At 52.1% G+C, this 27,401-nt stretch overlaps 1 long non-coding RNA gene across 1 annotated transcript; it reads right to left on the bottom strand.

Annotated features, from left to right (window-relative positions):
• Window positions 1-420: 420 nt before the first annotated feature.
• On the bottom strand, window positions 421-27,148 carry LOC140126030 (uncharacterized). The gene is made up of 4 exons (XR_011854750.1): window positions 27,032-27,148; window positions 26,340-26,446; window positions 1,933-1,977; window positions 421-541 (listed from the first exon to the last, which is right to left on the bottom strand). It is a non-coding gene; the product is annotated as an uncharacterized lncRNA (long non-coding RNA).
• Window positions 27,149-27,401: the final 253 nt, after the last annotated feature.

Raw genomic sequence — 27,401 nt, 5'->3', positions numbered from 1 at the left:
GCAGGTGTTCAGAATCGGGAACCCAAACTTATTTCACAGAACTTAACAAACCGGAACCTGAATAGTTTCGCTCATCACTAATTAAGATCATCTGAGACATTTCCCAGAATAAATTCTACATCTACATTAGAGGATTGTGATGGCCCCTTAAACTTTATACAGTTCCATAAGTTTGTTTTACTTAGTAAGTTTTCACAATCCCCCCCAACCCTAAACTTGAAAAAAAATATTCAACATTTTTTGCCTATCCAGGGACTTAAGGAGAACTGCAGGGAATTGTGTGCTTTGATGTATAAGAGGACAGTGGGTGAGGGGATTATTACACGGGGGAACATGACACAAAGAAATCCCTAAGACCAATAATGTCAGACATTATGGGATGTGTCCTACTGAGCACATGATAGAGAGACAGACCAGGAGTAGAGGGTAATGTTCTTTATTATATTTATGGCATAACAAGTAATAATTATGCTTCTCCATGTAAGGAACATCACATCACTCAGCGATCATCATCGCATCGTCTCCTCCTCTTCCTCATTTCCTGTATAAGAAGATGATGGATGGTAAATAGGACAAATAGGAAGTCATGTGTCATATATACTATATAGTACTACAACTAATTCCTATGTGTCTGACAGGAGCAGAGGAGAGGCAGAGCACAGGAGCAGAGGAGAGGCAGAATACAGGAGCAGAGGAGAGGCAGAGTACAGGAGCAGAGGAGAAGCAGAATACATGAGCAGAGGAGAGGCAGAATACAGGAGCAGAGGAGAGGCAGAATACAGGAGCAGAGGAGAGGCAGAGTACAGGAGCAGAGGAGAGACAGAATACAGCAGCAGAGGAGAGGCAGAGTACAGGAGCAGAGGAGAGGCAGAGTACAGGAGCAGAGGAGAGGCAGAGTACAGGAGCAGAGGAGAGGAGAGGCAGAGTACAGGAGCAGAGGAAAGGCAGAGAACAGGAGCAGAAGAGAGGCAGAGTACAGTAGCCAAGGAGAGTCAGAATACAGGAGCAGAGGAGAGGCAGAGTACAGGAGCAGAGGAGAGGCAGAGTACAGGAGCAGAGGAGAGGAGAGGCAGAGTACAGAAGCAGAGGAGAGGCAGAGTACAGGAGCAGAGGAGAGGCAGAATACAGGAGCAGAGGAGAGGCAGAACACAGGAGCAGAGGAGAGGCAGAGTACAGGAGCAGAGGAGAGGCAGAGAACAGGAGCAGAAGAGAGGCAGAATACAGGAGCCAAGGAGAGGCAGAATACAGGAACAGAGGAGAGGCAGAGTACAGGACCAGAGGAGAGGCAGAACACAGGAGCAGAGTAGAGGCAGAGTACAGAAGCAGAGGAAAGGCAGAGTACAGGAACGGAGGAGAGGCAGAATACAGGAGCAGAGGAGAGGCAGAATACAGGAGCAGAGAAGAGGCAGAGTACAGTAGCAGGGGAGAGGCAGAACACAGGAGCAGAGGAGAGGCAGAGTACAGGAGCAGAGGAAAGGCAGAGTACAGGAGCAAAGGAAAGGCAGAGTACAGGAACGGAGGAGAGGCAGAATACAGGAGCAGAGGAGAGGCAGAATACAGGAGCAGAGGAGAGGCAGAGTACAGCAGCAGAGGAGAGGCAGAGTACAGGAGCAGAGGAGAGGCAGAGTGCAGGAGCTGAGGAGAGGCAGAGTGCAGAAGCTGAGGAGAGGCAGAGTACAGGAGCAGAGGAGAGGCAGAATACAGAAGCAGAGGAGAGGCAGAGTAATGGAGCAGAGGAGAGGCAGAGTACAGGAGCAGAGGAGAGGCAGAATACAGGAGCACAGGAGAGGCAGAGAACAGTAGCAGAGGAGAGGCAGAATACAGGAGCAGAGTTTAGACAAAGTAGAGGAAAGCATTATTATGTTTTTTAATTTGGAAACATTATTTATTCTTAATTTATGTAATTCTAGCAGAAATCTGTTATTATTTTACCCATAAACCATCCTTTTTTCAATGTCCTTTTCCTCCTCTCTTTTCCTGTATAAGAAGATTGTGGATGTTAAACATGACATTCAGCAAGTAATGTATGATAAATACTATATTGCAAGTTAATCAATTCTTACAGATCTGGCAGAAGCCTTGAGCAGAGGAGAGGCAGAGTACAGGAGCAGAGGAGAGGCAGAGTACAGGAGCAGAGAAGAGGCAGAGTACAGGAGCAGAGGAGAGGCAGAGTACAGGGGCAGAGGAGAGGCAGAGTACAGGAGCAGAGGAGAGGAGAGGCAGAATACAGGAGCAGAGGAGAGGCAGAATACAGGGGCAGAGGAGAGGCAGAATACAGGAGCAGAGGAGAGGCAGAATACATGAGCAGAGGAGAGGCAGAATACAGGAGCAGAGGAGAGGCAGAGTGCAGCAGAAGAGGAGAGGCAGAGTACAGGAGCAGAGGAGAGGCAGAATACAGGAGTAGATGAGAGTCAGAGTACAGGAGCAGAGGAGAGGCAGAGTACAGGAGCAGAGGAGAGGCAGAATACAGCAGCAGAGGAGAGTCAGAGTACAGGAGCAGAGGAGAGGCAGAATACAGGAGCAGAGGAGAGGCAGAGTACAGGAGCAGATGAGAGGCAGAGTACAGGAGCAGAGGAGAGGCAGAGTACGGGAGAGGCCGCCAACCCGCACCGGGCGTCTATTAGGTGGTTGGGTAGATATATAGACGACCTGGTGTGGGTGTGGGCCGACACTGAATCTCTCTTCCAGGAGTTTGCCCTCTACCTGAATCTTAATGACATGAATCTCACCTTCACGTATTTTTTTTGGGGGGGAAAGAGCGTCCCGTTTCTGGACATTGAACTTAGAGGGGCACAGGAACATGTTCAGGTCGTTCCCTACCGGAAAGTGACTGCAGGGAATTCTATACTTTTGGCTACTTCATGCCATCCCTCTCATGTTAAATACAACATCCCCTATGGGGAGTTAGTTAGAACCAAAAAGAAGTGTTCCGATAACCATGTTTTTGAGGCAGAGACCCAGTTTCTGTCACATAGACTTCAGAGTAGGGGGTATCAAAAAGATGTAATCAAAAAAGCGGAGAAACGCATTAAACAGGTTAACAGATCTGACTTACTCCGTAATATTGACAGAGACAGAAAAGACTTCCAGGGCAGTACTCAACTTACTTTCAGCACGACTTTTAGTAGACAGTTCAACATTATCAAAGGTATAGTTAGGAAAAATCTCCCAATTCTTACACAAGATCCAGAACTATACAACTTAGTAAAAAATGGAGTCAGATTCATCCCTAGAAGAGCTCCAACCTTGGGTAATCAACTTTCTCCTAGTTTGTATCAGAACAAGAATGTCAAGATTTCTCCTTGGCTTTCGTATCCAGGGAACCATAAATGTGGCCACAGGATATGCAAGATGTGTTCTCATGTTACACCAGGGAACAAAATGTTATCATACTCTACAGGGCAACAACATACTGTTAAATCGTATATCAATTGTAACACCGCCCATGTGGTGTACATTATTTCTTGCACACTATGTAGGGTTCAATATGTTGGCTGCACTACAGGTCCCCTGAAGACTAGGTTACGTAGACACCTATCTGATGTTTCCAATAATGCATACAATGTATCTGCGGTTTCACGACACTTCAGAGATATTCATAATAAAAGCTGCGCAGGATTTAAATGGCAAGCTATTGAGAGAGTTAATCACCCATTGAGGGGGGGAGACCACCAGAGAAAATGGGGGTCATTTACTAAGGGCCCGATTCGCGTTTTCCCGACGTGTTACCCGAATATTTCCGATTTGCGCCGATTGGACCCGAATTGCCCCGGGATTGTGGCGCATGCGATCGGATTGTGGCGCATCGGCGCCGGCTTGCACGCGACAGAAATTGGGGGGGCGTGGCCGATCGAAAACCCGACGTATTCAAAAAAAACGCCGCATTTAAGAACGGAAAATGTGTGGCTCGGGATGCGCTTACCTTCACTTAGCCCGAGCCGGTGAACTCCAGCGCGTTTAGATGCTTTTCAGCGCAGCAGCGCCACCTGGTGGACGGCGGAGGAACTACCTTATTAAATCCCGGCCGGACCCGAATCCAGCGCAGAGAATGCGCCGCTGGATCGCGAACGGACCGGGTAAGTAAATCTGCCCCTATATGTATAACAGGTTTCCATGCTTTCTTTTCTACAAGATTATACTCTGTATTTGTTATTATTACTGTCAGTGCCGCCCTTGAATTAACTCGGCATTATGTATGAATATTCACTCTATTTAGATATTAACTGACGATTTATGTTGCATATTCATAATGGCATTGTTTGTAATTACGTTTCCATAATATCAGCGTGTTTTTCATTTTTTACATTTTCCTAAGTTAAAAAAGTTTTTTAGCCTTAATGGGCGTGACTTATGAGTGTGCTACGAACCTCTCCGATCACGTGATGGGTGTTTCCCATCAGGAAGGGGATGGCTCTCTATGTATGACCAGTATAAATAGAATGTCCGCTCACTTTTTATGTAGACCTTGACAAAGACACTGCTGTGTCGAAACGCGTCGGTCTGTGACGCTTGCTGTGTTTTTCCTGTGTGCGGTTTTACCCCTTGGATCAATAAAGAATATACTTTTTTACTCATCGCTGTGTGCTGGACCTGAAGCTATATGTTTCACCAAGTTCACAGAGGAGAGGCAGAGTACAGGAGCAGAGGAGAGGCAGAGTACAGGAGCAGAGGAGAGGTAGAATACAGGAGCAGAGGAGAGGCAGAGTACAGGAGCAGAGGAGAGGCAGAGTACAGGAGCAGAGAAGAGGAGAGGCAGAGTAATCGAGCAGAGGAGAGGCAGAGTACAGCAGCAGAGGAGAGGCAGAATACAGGAGCAGAGGAGAGGCAGAGTAAAGGAGCAGAGGAGAGGCAGAGTACAGGAGCAGAGGAGAGGAGAGGTAGAATACAGGAGCACAGGAGAGGCAGAGAACAGTAGCAGAGGAGAGGCAGAATACAGGAGCAGAGGAGAGGCAGAATACAGGTGTAGAGGAGAGGCAGAGTACAGGAGCAGAGGAGAGGCAGAGTACAGGAGCAGAGGAGAGGCAGAGTACAGGAGCAGAGGAGAGGCAGAGTACAGGAGCAGAGGAGAGGTAGAATACAGGAGCACAGGAGAGGCAGAGTACAGGAGCAGAGGAGAGGCAGAATACAGGAGCACAGGAGAGGCAGAGAACAGTAGCAGAGGAGAGGCAGAGTACAGGAGCAGAGTTTAGACAAAGTAGAGGAAAGCATTATTATGTTTTTTAATTTGGAAACATTATTTATTCTTAATGTATGTAATTCTAGCAGAAATCTTTTATTATTTTACCCATAAACCATCCTTTTTACAGTTTCCTCTTCCTCATCTCTTTTCCTGTAAAAGAAGATTGTGGATGTTAAACATGACATTCAGCAAGTGATGTATGATAAATACTATATTGCAAGTTAATCAATTCTTACAGATCTGGCAGAAAACTAGAGCAGAGGAGAGGCAGAGTACAGGAGCAGAGGATAGGCAGAGAACAGGGGCAGAGGAGAGGCAGAATACAGGAGCAGAGGAGAGGCAGAATACAGGAGCAGAGGAGAGGCAGAGTACAGGAGCAGAGGAGAGGCAGAGTACAGGAGCAGAGGAGAGGCAGAGTACAGGAGCAGAGGAGAGGCAGAGTACAGGAGCAGAGGAGAGGCAGAATACAGGAGCAGAGGAGAGGCAGAATACAGAAGCAGAGGAGAGGCAGAGTACAGGAGCAGAGGAGAGGCAGAGTACAGGAGCAGAGGAGAGGCAGAACACAGGAGCAGAGGAGAGGCAGAGTACAGGGGCAGAGGAGAGGCAGAATACAGGAGCAGAGGAGAGGCAGATTACAGGGGCAGAGGAGAGGCAGAGTACAGGAGCAGAGGAGGGGCAGAGTACAGGAGCAGAGGAGAGGCAGAGTACAGGAGCAGAGGAGAGGCAGAGTACAGAAGCAGAGGAGAGGCAGAGTACAAGAGCTGAGAAGAGGCAGAATACCGGAGCAGAGGAGAGACAGAATACAGGAGCAGAGGAAAGACAAAATACAGGAGCAGAGGAGAGGCAGAGTACAGTAGCAGGGGAGAGGCAGAACACAGGAACAGAGGAGAGGCAGAGTACAGGAGCAGAGGAAAGGCAGAGTACAGGAACGGAGGAGAGGCAAAGTACAGGAGCAGAGGAGAGGCAGAGTACAGCAGCAGAGGAGATGCACAGTACCAGAGCAAAGGAGAGGCAGAATACAGGAGCAGAGGAGATGCAGAATACAGGAGCAGAGGAGAGGCAGAATGCAGGAGCAGAGGAGAGGAGAGTCATAGTGCAGGAGCAGAGGAGAGGCAGAGTAGAGGAGCAGAGGAGAGGCAGAGTACAGGAGAAGAGGATAGGAGAGGCAGAATGCAGGAGCAGAGGAGAGGCAGAGTACAGGAGCAGAGGAGAGGCAGAGTACAGGAGCAGAGGAGAGGAGAGGCAGAGTGCAGGAGCAGAGGAGAGGCAGAGTACAGGAGCTGAGGAGAGGCATAGTACAGGAGCAGAGGAGAGGCAGAGTACAGGAGGAGAGGAAAGGCAGAATACAGGAGCAGAGGAGATGCAGAATACAGGAGCAGAGGAGAGGCAGAATGCAAGAGGAGAGGAGAGGCATAGTGCAGGAGCAGAGGAGAGGCAGAGTACAGGAGCAGAGGAGAGGCAGAGTACAGGAGAAGAGGATAGGAGAGGCAGAATGCCGGAGCAGAGGAGAGGCAGAGTACAGGAGCAGAGGAGAGGCAGAGTACAGGAGCAGAGGAGAGGCAGAGTGCAGGAGCAGAGGAGAGGCAGAGTACAGGAGCTGAGGAGAGGCAGAGTACAGGAGCAGAGGAGAGGCAGAGTACAGGAGCAGAGGAGAGGAGAGGCAGAGTACAGAAGCAGAGGAGAGGCAGAGTACAGGAGCAGAGGAAAGGCAGAGTACAGGAACGGAGGAGAGGCAAAATACAGGAGCAGAGGAGAGGCAGAGTACAGCAGCAGAGGAGATGCACAGTAACAGAGCAAAGGAGAGGCAGAATACAGGAGCAGAGGATAGGCAGAGTACAGGAGCAGAGGAGATGCAGAATACAGGAGCAGAGGAGAGGCAGAATGCAGGAGCAGATGAGAGGAGAGGCATAGTGCAGGAGCAGAGGAGAGGCAGAGTACAGGAGCAGAGGAGAGGCAGAGTACAGGAGCAGAGGAGAGGAGAGGCAGAGTGCAGGAGCAGAGGAGAGGAGAGGCATAGTGCAGGAGCAGAGGAGAGGCAGAGTACAGGAGAAGAGGAGAGGCAGAGTACAGGAGCAAAGGAGAGGAGAGGCAGAATGCAGGAGCAGAGGAGAGGAGAGGCATAGTGCAGGAGCAGAGGAGAGGCAGAGTACAGGAGCAGAAGAGAGGCAGAGTACAGGAGCAGAGGAGAGGCAGAGTACAGGAGCAGAGGAGAGGAGAGGCAGAGTGCAGGAGCAGAGGAGAGGCAGAATACAGGGGCAGAGGAGAGGCAGAGTACAAGAGCTGAGAAGAGGCAGAATACAGGAGCAGGAGAGAGGCAGAATACAGGAGCAGAGGAGAGTCAGAGTACAGCAGCAGAGGAGATGCACAGTAACAGAGCAAATGAGAGGCAGAATACAGGAGCAGAGGATAGGCAGAGTACAGGAGCAGAGGAGATGCAGAATACAGGAGCAGAGGAGAGGCAGAATGCAGGAGCAGATGAGAGGAGAGGCATAGTGCAGGAGCAGAGGAGAGGCAGAGTACAGGAGCAGAGGAGAGGCAGAGTACAGGAGCAGAGGAGAGGAGAGGCAGAGTGCAGGAGCAGAGGAGAGGAGAGGCATAGTGCAGGAGCAGAGGAGAGGCAGAGTACAGGAGAAGAGGAGAGGCAGAGTACAGGAGCAAAGGAGAGGAGAGGCAGAATGCAGGAGCAGAGGAGAGGAGAGGCATAGTGCAGGAGCAGAGGAGAGGCAGAGTACAGGAGCAGAAGAGAGGCAGAGTACAGGAGCAGAGGAGAGGCAGAGTACAGGAGCAGAGGAGAGGAGAGGCAGAGTGCAGGAGCAGAGGAGAGGCAGAATACAGGGGCAGAGGAGAGGCAGAGTACAAGAGCTGAGAAGAGGCAGAATACAGGAGCAGGAGAGAGGCAGAATACAGGAGCAGAGGAGAGTCAGAGTACAGGAGCAGAGGAAAGGCAGAGTGCAGGAACGGAGGAGAGGCAGAATACAGAAGCAGAGGAGAGGCAGAATACAGGAGCAGAGAAGAGGCAGAATGCAGGAGCAGAGGAAAGGCAGAATACAAGAGCAGATGAGAGGCAGAATACAGGAGCACAGGAGAGGCAGAATACAGGAGCAGAGGAGAGGCAGAATACAGAAGCAGAGGAGTGGCAGAGTACAGGAGCAGAGGAGAGGCAGAGTACAGGAGCAGAGGAGAGGCAGAGTACAGGAGCAGAGGAGAGGTGAGGCAGAGTGCAGGAGCAGAGGAGAGGCAGAGTGCAGGAGCTGAGAAGAGGCAGAGTACAGTAGCAGGGGAGAGGCAGAACACAGGAGCAGAGGAGAGGCAGAGTACAGGAGCAGAGGAGAGGCAGAGTACAGGCGCAGAGGAGAGGCAGAGTACAGGCGCAGAGGAGAGGCAGAGAACAGGAGCAGAGGAGAGGCACAGTACAGGAGCAGAGGAGAGGAGAGGCAGAGTGCAGGAGCAGAGGAGAGGCAGAGTACAGGAGCTGAGGAGAGGCAGAGTACAGGAGCTGAGGAGAGGCAGAGTACAGGAGCTGAGGAGAGGCAGAGTACAGGAGCAGAGGAGAGGCAGAGTACAGGAGCAGAGGAGAGGAGAGGCAGCATGCAGGAGCAGAGGAAAGGCAGAATACAGAAGCAGAGGAGAGGCAGAGTACAGGAGCAAAGGAGAGGCAGAGTACAGGAGCAGAGGAGAGGCAGAGTAATGGAGCAGAGGAGAGGCAGAGTACAGGAGCAGAGGAGAGGAGAGGTAGAATACAGGAGCACAGGAGAGGCAGAGAACAGTAGCAGAGGAGAGGCAAATTACGGGAGCAGAGTTTAGACAAAGTAGAGGAAAGCATTATTATGTTTTTTCATTTGGAAACATTATTTATTCTTAATTTATGTAATTCTAGCAGAAATCTGTTATTATTTTACCCATAAACCATCCTTTTTTCAGTTTCCTCATCTCTTTTCCTGTAAAAGAAGATTGTGGATATTAAACATGACATTCAGCAAGTAATGTATGATAAATACTATATTGCAAGTTAATCAATTCTTACAGATCTGGCAGAAAACTTGAGCAGAGGAGAGGCAGAGTACAGGAGCAGAGGAGAGGCAGAGAACAGGGGCAGAGGAGAGTCCGAGTACAGGAGCAGAGGAGAGGAGAGGCAGAGTACAGGGGCAGAGGAGAGGAGAGGCATAGTACAGGGGCAGAGGAGAGGCAGAATACAGGAGCAGAGGAGAGGCAGAATACAGGAGCAGAGGAGAGGCAGAGTACAGGAGCAGAGGAGAGGCAGAGTACAGGAGCAGAGGAGAGGCAGAGTACAGGAGCAGAGGATAGGCAGAATGCAGGAGCAGAGGAAAGGCAGAATACAAGAGCAGAGGAGAGGCAGAGTACAGCAGCAGAGGAGAGGCACAGTACCGGAGCAAAGGAGAGGCAGAATACAGGAGCAGAGGAGAGGCAGAGTACAGGAGCAGAGGAGAGGCAGAGTACAGGGGCAGAGGAGAGGCAGAGTACAGGAGCAGAGGAGAGGAGAGGCAGAGTGCAGCAGCAGAGGAGAGGCAGAGTACAGGAGCAGAGGAGAGGAGAGGCAGAGTACAGGAGCAGAGGAGAGGCAGAGTACAGGAGCAGAGGAGAGGCAGAGTACAGGAGCAGAGGAGAGGCAGAGTACAGGAGCAGAGGAGAGGCAGAGTACAGGAGCAGAGGAGATGCAGAATACAGGAGCAGAGGAGAGGCAGAATGCAGGAGCAGATGAGAGGAGAGGCATAGTGCAGGAGCAGAGGAGAGGCAGAGTACAGGAGCAGAGGAGAGGCAGAGTACAGGAGCAGAGGAGAGGAGAGGCAGAGTGCAGGAGCAGAGGAGAGGAGAGGCATAGTGCAGGAGCAGAGGAGAGGCAGAGTACAGGAGAAGAGGAGAGGCAGAGTACAGGAGCAAAGGAGAGGAGAGGCAGAATGCAGGAGCAGAGGAGAGGAGAGGCATAGTGCAGGAGCAGAGGAGAGGCAGAGTACAGGAGCAGAAGAGAGGCAGAGTACAGGAGCAGAGGAGAGGCAGAGTACAGGAGCAGAGGAGAGGCAGAGTACAGGAGCAGAGGAGAGGAGAGGCAGAGTGCAGGAGCAGAGGAGAGGCAGAATACAGGGGCAGAGGAGAGGCAGAGTACAAGAGCTGAGAAGAGGCAGAATACAGGAGCAGGAGAGAGGCAGAATACAGGAGCAGAGGAGAGTCAGAGTACAGCAGCAGAGGAGATGCACAGTAACAGAGCAAATGAGAGGCAGAATACAGGAGCAGAGGATAGGCAGAGTACAGGAGCAGAGGAGATGCAGAATACAGGAGCAGAGGAGAGGCAGAATGCAGGAGCAGATGAGAGGAGAGGCATAGTGCAGGAGCAGAGGAGAGGCAGAGTACAGGAGCAGAGGAGAGGCAGAGTACAGGAGCAGAGGAGAGGAGAGGCAGAGTGCAGGAGCAGAGGAGAGGAGAGGCATAGTGCAGGAGCAGAGGAGAGGCAGAGTACAGGAGAAGAGGAGAGGCAGAGTACAGGAGCAAAGGAGAGGAGAGGCAGAATGCAGGAGCAGAGGAGAGGAGAGGCATAGTGCAGGAGCAGAGGAGAGGCAGAGTACAGGAGCAGAAGAGAGGCAGAGTACAGGAGCAGAGGAGAGGCAGAGTACAGGAGCAGAGGAGAGGAGAGGCAGAGTGCAGGAGCAGAGGAGAGGCAGAATACAGGGGCAGAGGAGAGGCAGAGTACAAGAGCTGAGAAGAGGCAGAATACAGGAGCAGGAGAGAGGCAGAATACAGGAGCAGAGGAGAGTCAGAGTACAGGAGCAGAGGAAAGGCAGAGTGCAGGAACGGAGGAGAGGCAGAATACAGAAGCAGAGGAGAGGCAGAATACAGGAGCAGAGAAGAGGCAGAATGCAGGAGCAGAGGAAAGGCAGAATACAAGAGCAGATGAGAGGCAGAATACAGGAGCACAGGAGAGGCAGAATACAGGAGCAGAGGAGAGGCAGAATACAGAAGCAGAGGAGTGGCAGAGTACAGGAGCAGAGGAGAGGCAGAGTACAGGAGCAGAGGAGAGGCAGAGTACAGGAGCAGAGGAGAGGTGAGGCAGAGTGCAGGAGCAGAGGAGAGGCAGAGTGCAGGAGCTGAGAAGAGGCAGAGTACAGTAGCAGGGGAGAGGCAGAACACAGGAGCAGAGGAGAGGCAGAGTACAGGAGCAGAGGAGAGGCAGAGTACAGGCGCAGAGGAGAGGCAGAGTACAGGCGCAGAGGAGAGGCAGAGAACAGGAGCAGAGGAGAGGCACAGTACAGGAGCAGAGGAGAGGAGAGGCAGAGTGCAGGAGCAGAGGAGAGGCAGAGTACAGGAGCTGAGGAGAGGCAGAGTACAGGAGCTGAGGAGAGGCAGAGTACAGGAGCTGAGGAGAGGCAGAGTACAGGAGCAGAGGAGAGGCAGAGTACAGGAGCAGAGGAGAGGAGAGGCAGCATGCAGGAGCAGAGGAAAGGCAGAATACAGAAGCAGAGGAGAGGCAGAGTACAGGAGCAAAGGAGAGGCAGAGTACAGGAGCAGAGGAGAGGCAGAGTAATGGAGCAGAGGAGAGGCAGAGTACAGGAGCAGAGGAGAGGAGAGGTAGAATACAGGAGCACAGGAGAGGCAGAGAACAGTAGCAGAGGAGAGGCAAATTACGGGAGCAGAGTTTAGACAAAGTAGAGGAAAGCATTATTATGTTTTTTCATTTGGAAACATTATTTATTCTTAATTTATGTAATTCTAGCAGAAATCTGTTATTATTTTACCCATAAACCATCCTTTTTTCAGTTTCCTCATCTCTTTTCCTGTAAAAGAAGATTGTGGATATTAAACATGACATTCAGCAAGTAATGTATGATAAATACTATATTGCAAGTTAATCAATTCTTACAGATCTGGCAGAAAACTTGAGCAGAGGAGAGGCAGAGTACAGGAGCAGAGGAGAGGCAGAGAACAGGGGCAGAGGAGAGTCCGAGTACAGGAGCAGAGGAGAGGAGAGGCAGAGTACAGGGGCAGAGGAGAGGAGAGGCATAGTACAGGGGCAGAGGAGAGGCAGAATACAGGAGCAGAGGAGAGGCAGAATACAGGAGCAGAGGAGAGGCAGAGTACAGGAGCAGAGGAGAGGCAGAGTACAGGAGCAGAGGAGAGGCAGAGTACAGGAGCAGAGGAGAGGCAGAGTACAGGAGCAGAGGATAGGCAGAATGCAGGAGCAGAGGAAAGGCAGAATACAAGAGCAGAGGAGAGGCAGAGTACAGCAGCAGAGGAGAGGCACAGTACCGGAGCAAAGGAGAGGCAGAATACAGGAGCAGAGGAGAGGCAGAGTACAGGAGCAGAGGAGAGGCAGAGTACAGGGGCAGAGGAGAGGCAGAGTACAGGAGCAGAGGAGAGGAGAGGCAGAGTGCAGCAGCAGAGGAGAGGCAGAGTACAGGAGCAGAGGAGAGGAGAGGCAGAGTACAGGAGCAGAGGAGAGGCAGAGTACAGGAGCAGAGGAGAGGCAGAGTACAGGAGCAGAGGAGAGGCAGAGTACAGGAGCAGAGGAGAGGCAGAGTACAGGAGCAGAGGAGATGCAGAATACAGGAGCAGAGGAGAGGCAGAATGCAGGAGCAGATGAGAGGAGAGGCATAGTGCAGGAGCAGAGGAGAGGCAGAGTACAGGAGCAGAGGAGAGGCAGAGTACAGGAGCAGAGGAGAGGAGAGGCAGAGTGCAGGAGCAGAGGAGAGGAGAGGCATAGTGCAGGAGCAGAGGAGAGGCAGAGTACAGGAGAAGAGGAGAGGCAGAGTACAGGAGCAAAGGAGAGGAGAGGCAGAATGCAGGAGCAGAGGAGAGGAGAGGCATAGTGCAGGAGCAGAGGAGAGGCAGAGTACAGGAGCAGAAGAGAGGCAGAGTACAGGAGCAGAGGAGAGGCAGAGTACAGGAGCAGAGGAGAGGAGAGGCAGAGTGCAGGAGCAGAGGAGAGGCAGAATACAGGGGCAGAGGAGAGGCAGAGTACAAGAGCTGAGAAGAGGCAGAATACAGGAGCAGGAGAGAGGCAGAATACAGGAGCAGAGGAGAGTCAGAGTACAGCAGCAGAGGAGATGCACAGTAACAGAGCAAATGAGAGGCAGAATACAGGAGCAGAGGATAGGCAGAGTACAGGAGCAGAGGAGATGCAGAATACAGGAGCAGAGGAGAGGCAGAATGCAGGAGCAGATGAGAGGAGAGGCATAGTGCAGGAGCAGAGGAGAGGCAGAGTACAGGAGCAGAGGAGAGGCAGAGTACAGGAGCAGAGGAGAGGAGAGGCAGAGTGCAGGAGCAGAGGAGAGGAGAGGCATAGTGCAGGAGCAGAGGAGAGGCAGAGTACAGGAGAAGAGGAGAGGCAGAGTACAGGAGCAAAGGAGAGGAGAGGCAGAATGCAGGAGCAGAGGAGAGGAGAGGCATAGTGCAGGAGCAGAGGAGAGGCAGAGTACAGGAGCAGAAGAGAGGCAGAGTACAGGAGCAGAGGAGAGGCAGAGTACAGGAGCAGAGGAGAGGAGAGGCAGAGTGCAGGAGCAGAGGAGAGGCAGAATACAGGGGCAGAGGAGAGGCAGAGTACAAGAGCTGAGAAGAGGCAGAATACAGGAGCAGGAGAGAGGCAGAATACAGGAGCAGAGGAGAGTCAGAGTACAGGAGCAGAGGAAAGGCAGAGTACAGGAGCAGAGGAAAGGCAGAGTGCAGGAACGGAGGAGAGGCAGAATACAGAAGCAGAGGAGAGGCAGAATACAGGAGCAGAGAAGAGGCAGAATGCAGGAGCAGAGGAAAGGCAGAATACAAGAGCAGATGAGAGGCAGAATACAGGAGCACAGGAGAGGCAGAATACAGGAGCAGAGGAGAGGCAGAATACAGAAGCAGAGGAGTGGCAGAGTACAGGAGCAGAGGAGAGGCAGAGTACAGGAGCAGAGGAGAGGCAGAGTACAGGAGCAGAGGAGAGGTGAGGCAGAGTGCAGGAGCAGAGGAGAGGCAGAGTGCAGGAGCTGAGAAGAGGCAGAGTACAGTAGCAGGGGAGAGGCAGAACACAGGAGCAGAGGAGAGGCAGAGTACAGGAGCAGAGGAGAGGCAGAGTACAGGCGCAGAGGAGAGGCAGAGTACAGGCGCAGAGGAGAGGCAGAGAACAGGAGCAGAGGAGAGGCACAGTACAGGAGCAGAGGAGAGGAGAGGCAGAGTGCAGGAGCAGAGGAGAGGCAGAGTACAGGAGCTGAGGAGAGGCAGAGTACAGGAGCTGAGGAGAGGCAGAGTACAGGAGCTGAGGAGAGGCAGAGTACAGGAGCAGAGGAGAGGCAGAGTACAGGAGCAGAGGAGAGGAGAGGCAGCATGCAGGAGCAGAGGAAAGGCAGAATACAGAAGCAGAGGAGAGGCAGAGTACAGGAGCAAAGGAGAGGCAGAGTACAGGAGCAGAGGAGAGGCAGAGTAATGGAGCAGAGGAGAGGCAGAGTACAGGAGCAGAGGAGAGGAGAGGTAGAATACAGGAGCACAGGAGAGGCAGAGAACAGTAGCAGAGGAGAGGCAAATTACGGGAGCAGAGTTTAGACAAAGTAGAGGAAAGCATTATTATGTTTTTTCATTTGGAAACATTATTTATTCTTAATTTATGTAATTCTAGCAGAAATCTGTTATTATTTTACCCATAAACCATCCTTTTTTCAGTTTCCTCATCTCTTTTCCTGTAAAAGAAGATTGTGGATATTAAACATGACATTCAGCAAGTAATGTATGATAAATACTATATTGCAAGTTAATCAATTCTTACAGATCTGGCAGAAAACTTGAGCAGAGGAGAGGCAGAGTACAGGAGCAGAGGAGAGGCAGAGAACAGGGGCAGAGGAGAGTCCGAGTACAGGAGCAGAGGAGAGGAGAGGCAGAGTACAGGGGCAGAGGAGAGGAGAGGCATAGTACAGGGGCAGAGGAGAGGCAGAATACAGGAGCAGAGGAGAGGCAGAATACAGGAGCAGAGGAGAGGCAGAGTACAGGAGCAGAGGAGAGGCAGAGTACAGGAGCAGAGGAGAGGCAGAGTACAGGAGCAGAGGAGAGGCAGAGTACAGGAGCAGAGGATAGGCAGAATGCAGGAGCAGAGGAAAGGCAGAATACAAGAGCAGAGGAGAGGCAGAGTACAGCAGCAGAGGAGAGGCACAGTACCGGAGCAAAGGAGAGGCAGAATACAGGAGCAGAGGAGAGGCAGAGTACAGGAGCAGAGGAGAGGCAGAGTACAGGGGCAGAGGAGAGGCAGAGTACAGGAGCAGAGGAGAGGAGAGGCAGAGTGCAGCAGCAGAGGAGAGGCAGAGTACAGGAGCAGAGGAGAGGAGAGGCAGAGTACAGGAGCAGAGGAGAGGCAGAGTACAGGAGCAGAGGAGAGGCAGAGTACAGGAGCAGAGGAGAGGCAGAGTACAGGAGCAGAGGAGAGGCAGAGTACAGGAGCAGAGGAGATGCAGAATACAGGAGCAGAGGAGAGGCAGAATGCAGGAGCAGATGAGAGGAGAGGCATAGTGCAGGAGCAGAGGAGAGGCAGAGTACAGGAGCAGAGGAGAGGCAGAGTACAGGAGCAGAGGAGAGGAGAGGCAGAGTGCAGGAGCAGAGGAGAGGAGAGGCATAGTGCAGGAGCAGAGGAGAGGCAGAGTACAGGAGAAGAGGAGAGGCAGAGTACAGGAGCAAAGGAGAGGAGAGGCAGAATGCAGGAGCAGAGGAGAGGAGAGGCATAGTGCAGGAGCAGAGGAGAGGCAGAGTACAGGAGCAGAAGAGAGGCAGAGTACAGGAGCAGAGGAGAGGCAGAGTACAGGAGCAGAGGAGAGGAGAGGCAGAGTGCAGGAGCAGAGGAGAGGCAGAATACAGGGGCAGAGGAGAGGCAGAGTACAAGAGCTGAGAAGAGGCAGAATACAGGAGCAGGAGAGAGGCAGAATACAGGAGCAGAGGAGAGTCAGAGTACAGCAGCAGAGGAGATGCACAGTAACAGAGCAAATGAGAGGCAGAATACAGGAGCAGAGGATAGGCAGAGTACAGGAGCAGAGGAGATGCAGAATACAGGAGCAGAGGAGAGGCAGAATGCAGGAGCAGATGAGAGGAGAGGCATAGTGCAGGAGCAGAGGAGAGGCAGAGTACAGGAGCAGAGGAGAGGCAGAGTACAGGAGCAGAGGAGAGGAGAGGCAGAGTGCAGGAGCAGAGGAGAGGAGAGGCATAGTGCAGGAGCAGAGGAGAGGCAGAGTACAGGAGAAGAGGAGAGGCAGAGTACAGGAGCAAAGGAGAGGAGAGGCAGAATGCAGGAGCAGAGGAGAGGAGAGGCATAGTGCAGGAGCAGAGGAGAGGCAGAGTACAGGAGCAGAAGAGAGGCAGAGTACCGGAGCAGAGAAGAGACAGAATACAGGAGCAGAGGAGAGACAAAATACAGTAGCAGGGGAGAGGCAGAGTACAGGAGCAGAGGAGAGGCAGAATACAGGAGCAGAGGAGAGGCAGAGTACAGGAGCAGAGGAGAGGTAGAATACAGGAGCACAGGAGAGGCAGAGTACAGTAGCAGAGGAGAGGCAAAGTACAGGAGCAGAGTTTAGACAAAGTAGAGGAAAGCATTATTATGTTTTTTCATTTGGAAACATTATTTATTCTTAATTTATGTAATTCTAGCAGAAATCTATTATTATTTTACCCATAAACCATCCTTTTTTCAATGTCCTCCTTCTCATCTCTTTTCCTGTAAAAGAAGATTGTGGATGTTAAACATGACATTCAGCAAGAAATAAATCATAAATACTATATTGCAAGTTAATCAATTCTTACAGATCTTGCAGAAAACTTGAGCAGAGGAGAGGCAGAGTACAGGAGCAGAGGAGAGGCAGAGTACAGGAGCAGAGGAGAGGCAGAATACAGGAGCAGAGGAGAGGAGAGGCAGAATACAGGGGCAGAGGAGAGGCAGAGTACTGGAGCAGAGGAGAGGCAGAGTACAGGAGCAGAGGAGAGGCAGAATACAGGAGCAGAGGAGAGGCAGAATACAGGAGCAGAGGAGAGGCAGAATACAGGAGCAGAGGAGAGGCAGAGTACAGGAGCAGAGGAGAGACAGAATACAGGAGCAGAGGAGAGGCAGAGAACAGGAGCAGAGGAGAGGCAGAGTACAGCAGCAGAGGAGAGGCAGAATACAGGAGCAGTGGAGAGGCAGAGTACAGGAGCAGAGGAGAGGCAGAATACAGGAGCAGTGGAGAGGCAGAGTACAGGAGCAGAGGAGAGGCAGAATGCAGGAGCAGAGGAGAGGCAGAGTACAGGAGCAGAGGAGAGGCAGAATACAGGAGCAGTGGAGAGGCAGAGTACAGGAACAGAGGAGAGGCAGAGTACAGGAGCAGAGGAGAGGCAGAATACAGGAGCAGAGGAGAGGAGAGGCAGAATACAGGGGCAGAGGAGAGGCAGAGTACTGGAGCAGAGGAGAGGCAGAGTACAGGAGCAGAGGAGAGGCAGAATACAGGAGCAGAGGAGAGGCAGAATACAGGAGCAGAGGAGAGGCAGAATACAGGAGCAGAGGAGAGGAAGAGTACAGGAGCAGAGGAGAGACAGAATACAGGAGCAGAGGAGAGGCAGAGAACAGGAGCAGAGGAGAGGCAGAGTACAGCAGCAGAGGAGAGGCAGAATACAGGAGCAGTGGAGAGGCAGAGTACAGGAGCAGAGGAGAGGCAGAATACAGGAGCAGTGGAGAGGCAGAGTACAGGAGCAGAGGAGAGGCAGAGTACAGGAGCAGAGGAGAGGCAGAATACAGGAGCAGAGGAGAGGAGAGGCAGAATACAGGGGCAGAGGAGAGGCAGAGTACTGGAGCAGAGGAGAGGCAGAGTACAGGAGCAGAGGAGAGGCAGAATACAGGAGCAGAGGAGAGGCAGAATACAGGAGCAGAGGAGAGGCAGAATACAGGAGCAGAGGAGAGGCAGAGTACAGGAGCAGAGGAGAGACAGAATACAGGAGCAGAGGAGAGGCAGAGAACAGGAGCAGAGGAGAGGCAGAGTACAGCAGCAGAGGAGAGGCAGAATACAGGAGCAGTGGAGAGGCAGAGTACAGGAGCAGAGGAGAGGCAGAATACAGGAGCAGTGGAGAGGCAGAGTACAGGAGCAGAGGAGAGGCAGAATGCAGGAGCAGAGGAGAGGCAGAGTGCAGGAGCAGAGGAGAGGCAGAGTGCAGGAGCAGTGGAGAGGCAGAGTGCAGTAGCTGAGGAGAGGCAGAGTACAGTAGCAGAGGATAGGCAGAATGCAGGAGCAGAGGAAAGGCAGAATACAAGAGCAGAGGAGAGGCAGAGTAATGGAGCAGAGGAGAGGCAGAATACAGGAGCAGAGGAGAGGCAGAATGCAGGAGCAGAGGAGAGGAGAAGCAGAGTGCAGGAGCAGAGAAGAGGCAGAGTACAGGAGCAGAGGAGAGGCAGAGTACAGGAGCAGAGGAGAGAAGAGGCAGAATACAGGAGAAGAGGAGAGGCAGAGTACAGAAGCAGAGGAGAGACAGAGTACAGAAGCAGAAGAGATGCAGAATACAGGAGCAGAGGAGAGGCAGAGTACAAGAGCTGAGAAGAGGCAGAATACAGGAGCAGGAGAGAGGCAGAATACCGGAGCAGAGGAGAGACAGAATACAGGAGCAGAGGAGAGGCAGAGTACAGTAGCAGGGGAGAGGCAGAACACAGGAGCAGAGGAGAGGCAGAGAACAGGAGCAGAGGAAAGGCAGAGTACAGGAACGGAGGAGAGGCAGAATACAGGAGCAGAGGAGAGGCAGAATACAGGAGCAGAGGAGAGGAGAGGCAGAATACAGGAGCAGAGGAGAGGCAGAATACAGGAGCAGAGGAGAGGCAGAGTACAGGAGCAGAGGAGAGGCAGAGTACAGGAGCAGAGGAGAGGCAGAGTACAGGAGCAGAGGAGAGGCAGAGTACAGGAGCAGAGGATAGGCAGAATGCAGGAGCAGAGGAAAGGCAGAATACAAGAGCAGAGGAGAGGCAGAGTACAGCAGCAGAGGAGAGGCACAGTACCGGAGCAAAGGAGAGGCAGAATACAGGAGCAGAGGAGAGGCAGAGTACAGGAGCAGAGGAGAGGCAGAGTACAGGGGCAGAGGAGAGGCAGAGTACAGGAGCAGAGGAGAGGAGAGGCAGAGTGCAGCAGCAGAGGAGAGGCAGAGTACAGGAGCAGAGGAGAGGAGAGGCAGAGTACAGGAGCAGAGGAGAGGCAGAGTACAGGAGCAGAGGAGAGGAGAGGCAGAGTACAGGAGCAGAGGAGAGGCAGAGTACAGGAGCAGAGGAGAGGCAGAGTACAGGAGCAGAGGAGAGGCAGAGTACAGGAGCAGAGGAGAGGCAGAGTACAGGAGCAGAGGAGAGGCAGAGTACAGCAGCAGAGGAAAGGCAGAGTACAGCAGCAGAGGAGAGGAGAGGCAGAGTGCAGGAGCAGAGGAGAGGCAGAGTACAGAAGCAGAGGAGAGGCAGAGTACAAGAGCTGAGAAGAGGCAGAATACAGGAGCACGAGAGAGGCAGAATACCGGAGCAGAGAAGAGACAGAATACAGGAGCAGAGGAGAGACAAAATACAGTAGCAGGGGAGAGGCAGAGTACAGGAGCAGAGGAGAGGCAGAATACAGGAGCAGAGGAGAGGCAGAGTACAGGAGCAGAGGAGAGGTAGAATACAGGAGCACAGGAGAGGCAGAGTACAGTAGCAGAGGAGAGGCAAAGTACAGGAGCAGAGTTTAGACAAAGTAGAGGAAAGCATTATTATGTTTTTTCATTTGGAAACATTATTTATTCTTAATTTATGTAATTCTAGCAGAAATCTATTATTATTTTACCCATAAACCATCCTTTTTTCAATGTCCTCCTTCTCATCTCTTTTCCTGTAAAAGAAGATTGTGGATGTTAAACATGACATTCAGCAAGAAATAAATCATAAATACTATATTGCAAGTTAATCAATTCTTACAGATCTTGCAGAAAACTTGAGCAGAGGAGAGGCAGAGTACAGGAGCAGAGGAGAGGCAGAGTACAGGAGCAGAGGAGAGGCAGAATACAGGAGCAGAGGAGAGGAGAGGCAGAATACAGGGGCAGAGGAGAGGCAGAGTACTGGAGCAGAGGAGAGGCAGAGTACAGGAGCAGAGGAGAGGCAGAATACAGGAGCAGAGGAGAGGCAGAATACAGGAGCAGAGGAGAGGCAGAATACAGGAGCAGAGGAGAGGCAGAGTACAGGAGCAGAGGAGAGACAGAATACAGGAGCAGAGGAGAGGCAGAGAACAGGAGCAGAGGAGAGGCAGAGTACAGCAGCAGAGGAGAGGCAGAATACAGGAGCAGTGGAGAGGCAGAGTACAGGAGCAGAGGAGAGGCAGAATACAGGAGCAGTGGAGAGGCAGAGTACAGGAGCAGAGGAGAGGCAGAATGCAGGAGCAGAGGAGAGGCAGAGTACAGGAGCAGAGGAGAGGCAGAATACAGGAGCAGTGGAGAGGCAGAGTACAGGAACAGAGGAGAGGCAGAGTACAGGAGCAGAGGAGAGGCAGAATACAGGAGCAGAGGAGAGGAGAGGCAGAATACAGGGGCAGAGGAGAGGCAGAGTACTGGAGCAGAGGAGAGGCAGAGTACAGGAGCAGAGGAGAGGCAGAATACAGGAGCAGAGGAGAGGCAGAATACAGGAGCAGAGGAGAGGCAGAATACAGGAGCAGAGGAGAGGAAGAGTACAGGAGCAGAGGAGAGACAGAATACAGGAGCAGAGGAGAGGCAGAGAACAGGAGCAGAGGAGAGGCAGAGTACAGCAGCAGAGGAGAGGCAGAATACAGGAGCAGTGGAGAGGCAGAGTACAGGAGCAGAGGAGAGGCAGAATACAGGAGCAGTGGAGAGGCAGAGTACAGGAGCAGAGGAGAGGCAGAGTACAGGAGCAGAGGAGAGGCAGAATACAGGAGCAGAGGAGAGGAGAGGCAGAATACAGGGGCAGAGGAGAGGCAGAGTACTGGAGCAGAGGAGAGGCAGAGTACAGGAGCAGAGGAGAGGCAGAATACAGGAGCAGAGGAGAGGCAGAATACAGGAGCAGAGGAGAGGCAGAATACAGGAGCAGAGGAGAGGCAGAGTACAGGAGCAGAGGAGAGACAGAATACAGGAGCAGAGGAGAGGCAGAGAACAGGAGCAGAGGAGAGGCAGAGTACAGCAGCAGAGGAGAGGCAGAATACAGGAGCAGTGGAGAGGCAGAGTACAGGAGCAGAGGAGAGGCAGAATACAGGAGCAGTGGAGAGGCAGAGTACAGGAGCAGAGGAGAGGCAGAATGCAGGAGCAGAGGAGAGGCAGAGTGCAGGAGCAGAGGAGAGGCAGAGTGCAGGAGCAGTGGAGAGGCAGAGTGCAGTAGCTGAGGAGAGGCAGAGTACAGTAGCAGAGGATAGGCAGAATGCAGGAGCAGAGGAAAGGCAGAATACAAGAGCAGAGGAGAGGCAGAGTAATGGAGCAGAGGAGAGGCAGAATACAGGAGCAGAGGAGAGGCAGAATGCAGGAGCAGAGGAGAGGAGAAGCAGAGTGCAGGAGCAGAGAAGAGGCAGAGTACAGGAGCAGAGGAGAGGCAGAGTACAGGAGCAGAGGAGAGAAGAGGCAGAATACAGGAGAAGAGGAGAGGCAGAGTACAGAAGCAGAGGAGAGACAGAGTACAGAAGCAGAAGAGATGCAGAATACAGGAGCAGAGGAGAGGCAGAGTACAAGAGCTGAGAAGAGGCAGAATACAGGAGCAGGAGAGAGGCAGAATACCGGAGCAGAGGAGAGACAGAATACAGGAGCAGAGGAGAGGCAGAGTACAGTAGCAGGGGAGAGGCAGAACACAGGAGCAGAGGAGAGGCAGAGAACAGGAGCAGAGGAAAGGCAGAGTACAGGAACGGAGGAGAGGCAGAATACAGGAGCAGAGGAGAGGCAGAATACAGGAGCAGAGGAGAGGAGAGGCAGAATACAGGAGCAGAGGAGAGGCAGAATACAGGAGCAGAGGAGAGGCAGAGTACAGGAGCAGAGGAGAGGCAGAGTACAGGAGCAGAGGAGAGGCAGAGTACAGGAGCAGAGGAGAGGCAGAGTACAGGAGCAGAGGATAGGCAGAATGCAGGAGCAGAGGAAAGGCAGAATACAAGAGCAGAGGAGAGGCAGAGTACAGCAGCAGAGGAGAGGCACAGTACCGGAGCAAAGGAGAGGCAGAATACAGGAGCAGAGGAGAGGCAGAGTACAGGAGCAGAGGAGAGGCAGAGTACAGGGGCAGAGGAGAGGCAGAGTACAGGAGCAGAGGAGAGGAGAGGCAGAGTGCAGCAGCAGAGGAGAGGCAGAGTACAGGAGCAGAGGAGAGGAGAGGCAGAGTACAGGAGCAGAGGAGAGGCAGAGTACAGGAGCAGAGGAGAGGAGAGGCAGAGTACAGGAGCAGAGGAGAGGCAGAGTACAGGAGCAGAGGAGAGGCAGAGTACAGGAGCAGAGGAGAGGCAGAGTACAGGAGCAGAGGAGAGGCAGAGTACAGGAGCAGAGGAGAGGCAGAGTACAGCAGCAGAGGAAAGGCAGAGTACAGCAGCAGAGGAGAGGAGAGGCAGAGTGCAGGAGCAGAGGAGAGGCAGAGTACAGAAGCAGAGGAGAGGCAGAGTACAAGAGCTGAGAAGAGGCAGAATACAGGAGCACGAGAGAGGCAGAATACCGGAGCAGAGAAGAGACAGAATACAGGAGCAGAGGAGAGACAAAATACAGTAGCAGGGGAGAGGCAGAGTACAGGAGCAGAGGAGAGGCAGAATACAGGAGCAGAGGAGAGGCAGAGTACAGGAGCAGAGGAGAGGTAGAATACAGGAGCACAGGAGAGGCAGAGTACAGTAGCAGAGGAGAGGCAAAGTACAGGAGCAGAGTTTAGACAAAGTAGAGGAAAGCATTATTATGTTTTTTCATTTGGAAACATTATTTATTCTTAATTTATGTAATTCTAGCAGAAATCTATTATTATTTTACCCATAAACCATCCTTTTTTCAATGTCCTCCTTCTCATCTCTTTTCCTGTAAAAGAAGATTGTGGATGTTAAACATGACATTCAGCAAGAAATAAATCATAAATACTATATTGCAAGTTAATCAATTCTTACAGATCTTGCAGAAAACTTGAGCAGAGGAGAGGCAGAGTACAGGAGCAGAGGAGAGGCAGAGTACAGGAGCAGAGGAGAGGCAGAATACAGGAGCAGAGGAGAGGAGAGGCAGAATACAGGGGCAGAGGAGAGGCAGAGTACTGGAGCAGAGGAGAGGCAGAGTACAGGAGCAGAGGAGAGGCAGAATACAGGAGCAGAGGAGAGGCAGAATACAGGAGCAGAGGAGAGGCAGAATACAGGAGCAGAGGAGAGGCAGAGTACAGGAGCAGAGGAGAGACAGAATACAGGAGCAGAGGAGAGGCAGAGAACAGGAGCAGAGGAGAGGCAGAGTACAGCAGCAGAGGAGAGGCAGAATACAGGAGCAGTGGAGAGGCAGAGTACAGGAGCAGAGGAGAGGCAGAATACAGGAGCAGTGGAGAGGCAGAGTACAGGAGCAGAGGAGAGGCAGAATGCAGGAGCAGAGGAGAGGCAGAGTACAGGAGCAGAGGAGAGGCAGAATACAGGAGCAGTGGAGAGGCAGAGTACAGGAACAGAGGAGAGGCAGAGTACAGGAGCAGAGGAGAGGCAGAATACAGGAGCAGAGGAGAGGAGAGGCAGAATACAGGGGCAGAGGAGAGGCAGAGTACTGGAGCAGAGGAGAGGCAGAGTACAGGAGCAGAGGAGAGGCAGAATACAGGAGCAGAGGAGAGGCAGAATACAGGAGCAGAGGAGAGGCAGAATACAGGAGCAGAGGAGAGGAAGAGTACAGGAGCAGAGGAGAGACAGAATACAGGAGCAGAGGAGAGGCAGAGAACAGGAGCAGAGGAGAGGCAGAGTACAGCAGCAGAGGAGAGGCAGAATACAGGAGCAGTGGAGAGGCAGAGTACAGGAGCAGAGGAGAGGCAGAATACAGGAGCAGTGGAGAGGCAGAGTACAGGAGCAGAGGAGAGGCAGAGTACAGGAGCAGAGGAGAGGCAGAATACAGGAGCAGAGGAGAGGAGAGGCAGAATACAGGGGCAGAGGAGAGGCAGAGTACTGGAGCAGAGGAGAGGCAGAGTACAGGAGCAGAGGAGAGGCAGAATACAGGAGCAGAGGAGAGGCAGAATACAGGAGCAGAGGAGAGGCAGAATACAGGAGCAGAGGAGAGGCAGAGTACAGGAGCAGAGGAGAGACAGAATACAGGAGCAGAGGAGAGGCAGAGAACAGGAGCAGAGGAGAGGCAGAGTACAGCAGCAGAGGAGAGGCAGAATACAGGAGCAGTGGAGAGGCAGAGTACAGGAGCAGAGGAGAGGCAGAATACAGGAGCAGTGGAGAGGCAGAGTACAGGAGCAGAGGAGAGGCAGAATGCAGGAGCAGAGGAGAGGCAGAGTGCAGGAGCAGAGGAGAGGCAGAGTGCAGGAGCAGTGGAGAGGCAGAGTGCAGTAGCTGAGGAGAGGCAGAGTACAGTAGCAGAGGATAGGCAGAATGCAGGAGCAGAGGAAAGGCAGAATACAAGAGCAGAGGAGAGGCAGAGTAATGGAGCAGAGGAGAGGCAGAATACAGGAGCAGAGGAGAGGCAGAATGCAGGAGCAGAGGAGAGGAGAAGCAGAGTGCAGGAGCAGAGAAGAGGCAGAGTACAGGAGCAGAGGAGAGGCAGAGTACAGGAGCAGAGGAGAGAAGAGGCAGAATACAGGAGAAGAGGAGAGGCAGAGTACAGAAGCAGAGGAGAGACAGAGTACAGAAGCAGAAGAGATGCAGAATACAGGAGCAGAGGAGAGGCAGAGTACAAGAGCTGAGAAGAGGCAGAATACAGGAGCAGGAGAGAGGCAGAATACCGGAGCAGAGGAGAGACAGAATACAGGAGCAGAGGAGAGGCAGAGTACAGTAGCAGGGGAGAGGCAGAACACAGGAGCAGAGGAGAGGCAGAGAACAGGAGCAGAGGAAAGGCAGAGTACAGGAACGGAGGAGAGGCAGAATACAGGAGCAGAGGAGAGGCAGAATACAGGAGCAGAGGAGAGGCAGAGTACAGCAGCAGAGGAGAGGCAGAATATAGGAGCAGAGGAGAGGCAGAGTACAGGAGCAGAGGAGAGGCAGAGTACAGGAGCAGAGGAGAGGCAGAGTACAGGAGCAGAGGAGAGGCAGAATACAGGAGCAGAGGAGAGGCAGAATACAGGAGCAGAGGAGAGGCAGAATACAGGAGCAGAGGAGAGGCAGAGTACAGGAGAAGAGGAGAGGCAGAATACAGGAGCAGAGGAGAGGCAGAATACAGGAGCAGAGGAGAGGCAGAGTACAGAAGCAGAAGAGATGCAGAATACAGGAGCAGAGGAGAGGCAGAGTACAAGAGCTGAGAAGAGGCAGAATACAGGAGCAGAAGAGAGGCAGAATACCGGAGCAGAGGAGAGACAGAATACAGGAGCAGAATAGAGGCAGAGTAAAGTAGCAGGGGAGAGGCAGAACACAGGAGCAGAGGAGAGGCGGAATACAGGAGCAGAGGAAAGGCAGAGTACAGGAACGGAGGAGAGGCAGAATACAGAAGCAGAGGAGAGGCAGAATACAGGAGCAGAGGAGAGGCAGAGTACAGCAGCAGAGGAGAGGCAGAATACAGGAGCAGAGGAGAGGCAGAGTACAGGAGCAGAGGAGAGGCAGAGTACAGGAGCAGAGGACAGGTAGGGTACAGGAGCAGAGGAGAGGCAGAGTACAGGAGCAGAGGAGAGGCAGAGCACTGGAGCAGAGGAGAGGCAGAGTACAGGAGCAGAGAAGAGAAGAGGCAGAATACAGGAGCAGAGGAGAGGCAGAATGCAGGAGCAGAGGAAAGGCAGAATACAGGAGCAGAGGAGAGGCAGAGTACAGGAGCAGAGGAAAGGCAGAATACAGGAGCAGAGGAGAGGCAGAATGCAGGAGCAGAGGAGAGGAGAGGAGAGGCAGAGTGCAGGAGCAGAGGAGAGGCAGAATACAGGAGCAGAGGAGAGGCAGAGTACAGGAGCAGAGGAAAGGCAGAATACAGGAGCAGAGGAGATGCAGAATACAGGAGCAGAGGAGATGCAGAATACAGGAGCAGAGGAGAGGCAGAGTACAGGAGCAGATGAGGGTTATTGCACAGCAGGGGTAAAGGTGCCACTCAATAAAATAGTGTAGTAGAGGTAACATATGGGAGTATAGTGAGTACTTACTCTTCTTCACCCCAGGAGAGAGATACTAATCCGAGGAACAGTATAAGGAAAAGAGAATTCTTCAGGAAATCCATGTTAGTTCTGTCAATTTTGATAACACACTAAAACTTGAAAAGATTAGAAAATGTTAATTTTTGAGGTTTTATTCCCGTCTGTTTATGAGTTTAGATAAAATAACTGACTAAGGCCAAGACATTAATGTTCAGTAACTTTTCAGAAAACTTTGCTTGGATCAGGAGTAAAGTGAAAACTAGAAACCTTGTAGTCAGGGGGGAGGGGGAGTCCCAGCAGTTCTGCCTCCACTCACCAGCAATGAATGGATTGTAAACTTCCAGACGTGACAGACAGAGCCGGCAGATGGGAGATGACACGTCACATAATACACAGATACAGAGTTATCCCTCATATTCACACAATGATCTAAAGATTCCTGTAACGTTTGTTGGAAGGTCGGGGAGAGATTACACCGGTCTGTCCCGATCTTCATGGAGAACATATAAACCCCCCTCCCCCTCCTGTATCTGTATATTACTCAGACAGAAGGAGCAGCAGAAATATATTGGTAAATGATAGAAATGAATAACATATAGAATGAACCTGCACAGGATATAATCATATAAAAGTGTCCTGTGCTAAAGTACAAGGTACAGAAATATAACAAAGACCAGATAAAGCAGAAATCCCCATCATACCCTGTGCTCCCGGAGATGCTGGATAGACGAGGGCTGACACCTATATGGGAGGCTTATACGGGGGTTAATATAGCAGCTACTCGGGGGCGGGGCCATGAATCTACATTAATGACTGAGCAGTAAACACCATCTTCTGTTTATTCTTCCCATGAACACGTCTAGACTGTAGGTCACATGATGTAGAGTAAATAACGAGGACATAGATATTGTATTATTCCGCATCATACGACATTCATCACAAGTCAGGTCAGTTATCCGAAAACAAGTTATTTGGATCAGGTGGAAGAGAATCCTGGACCTGTACAGTATATAGGAAGAGATATCACAGCTATTAAAGGGGTCGTCTGGGATTTAGAAATGTCACTTCCAA

The sequence above is a fragment of the Engystomops pustulosus genome, chromosome 4 (assembly GCF_040894005.1).
Source record: "Engystomops pustulosus chromosome 4, aEngPut4.maternal, whole genome shotgun sequence".
In the NCBI taxonomy this organism is placed as follows: domain Eukaryota; kingdom Metazoa; phylum Chordata; class Amphibia; order Anura; family Leptodactylidae; genus Engystomops; species Engystomops pustulosus.
The sequence above is the reverse complement of the archived record's forward strand: the minus strand, read 5'-3'. Positions and strand labels throughout refer to the sequence as shown.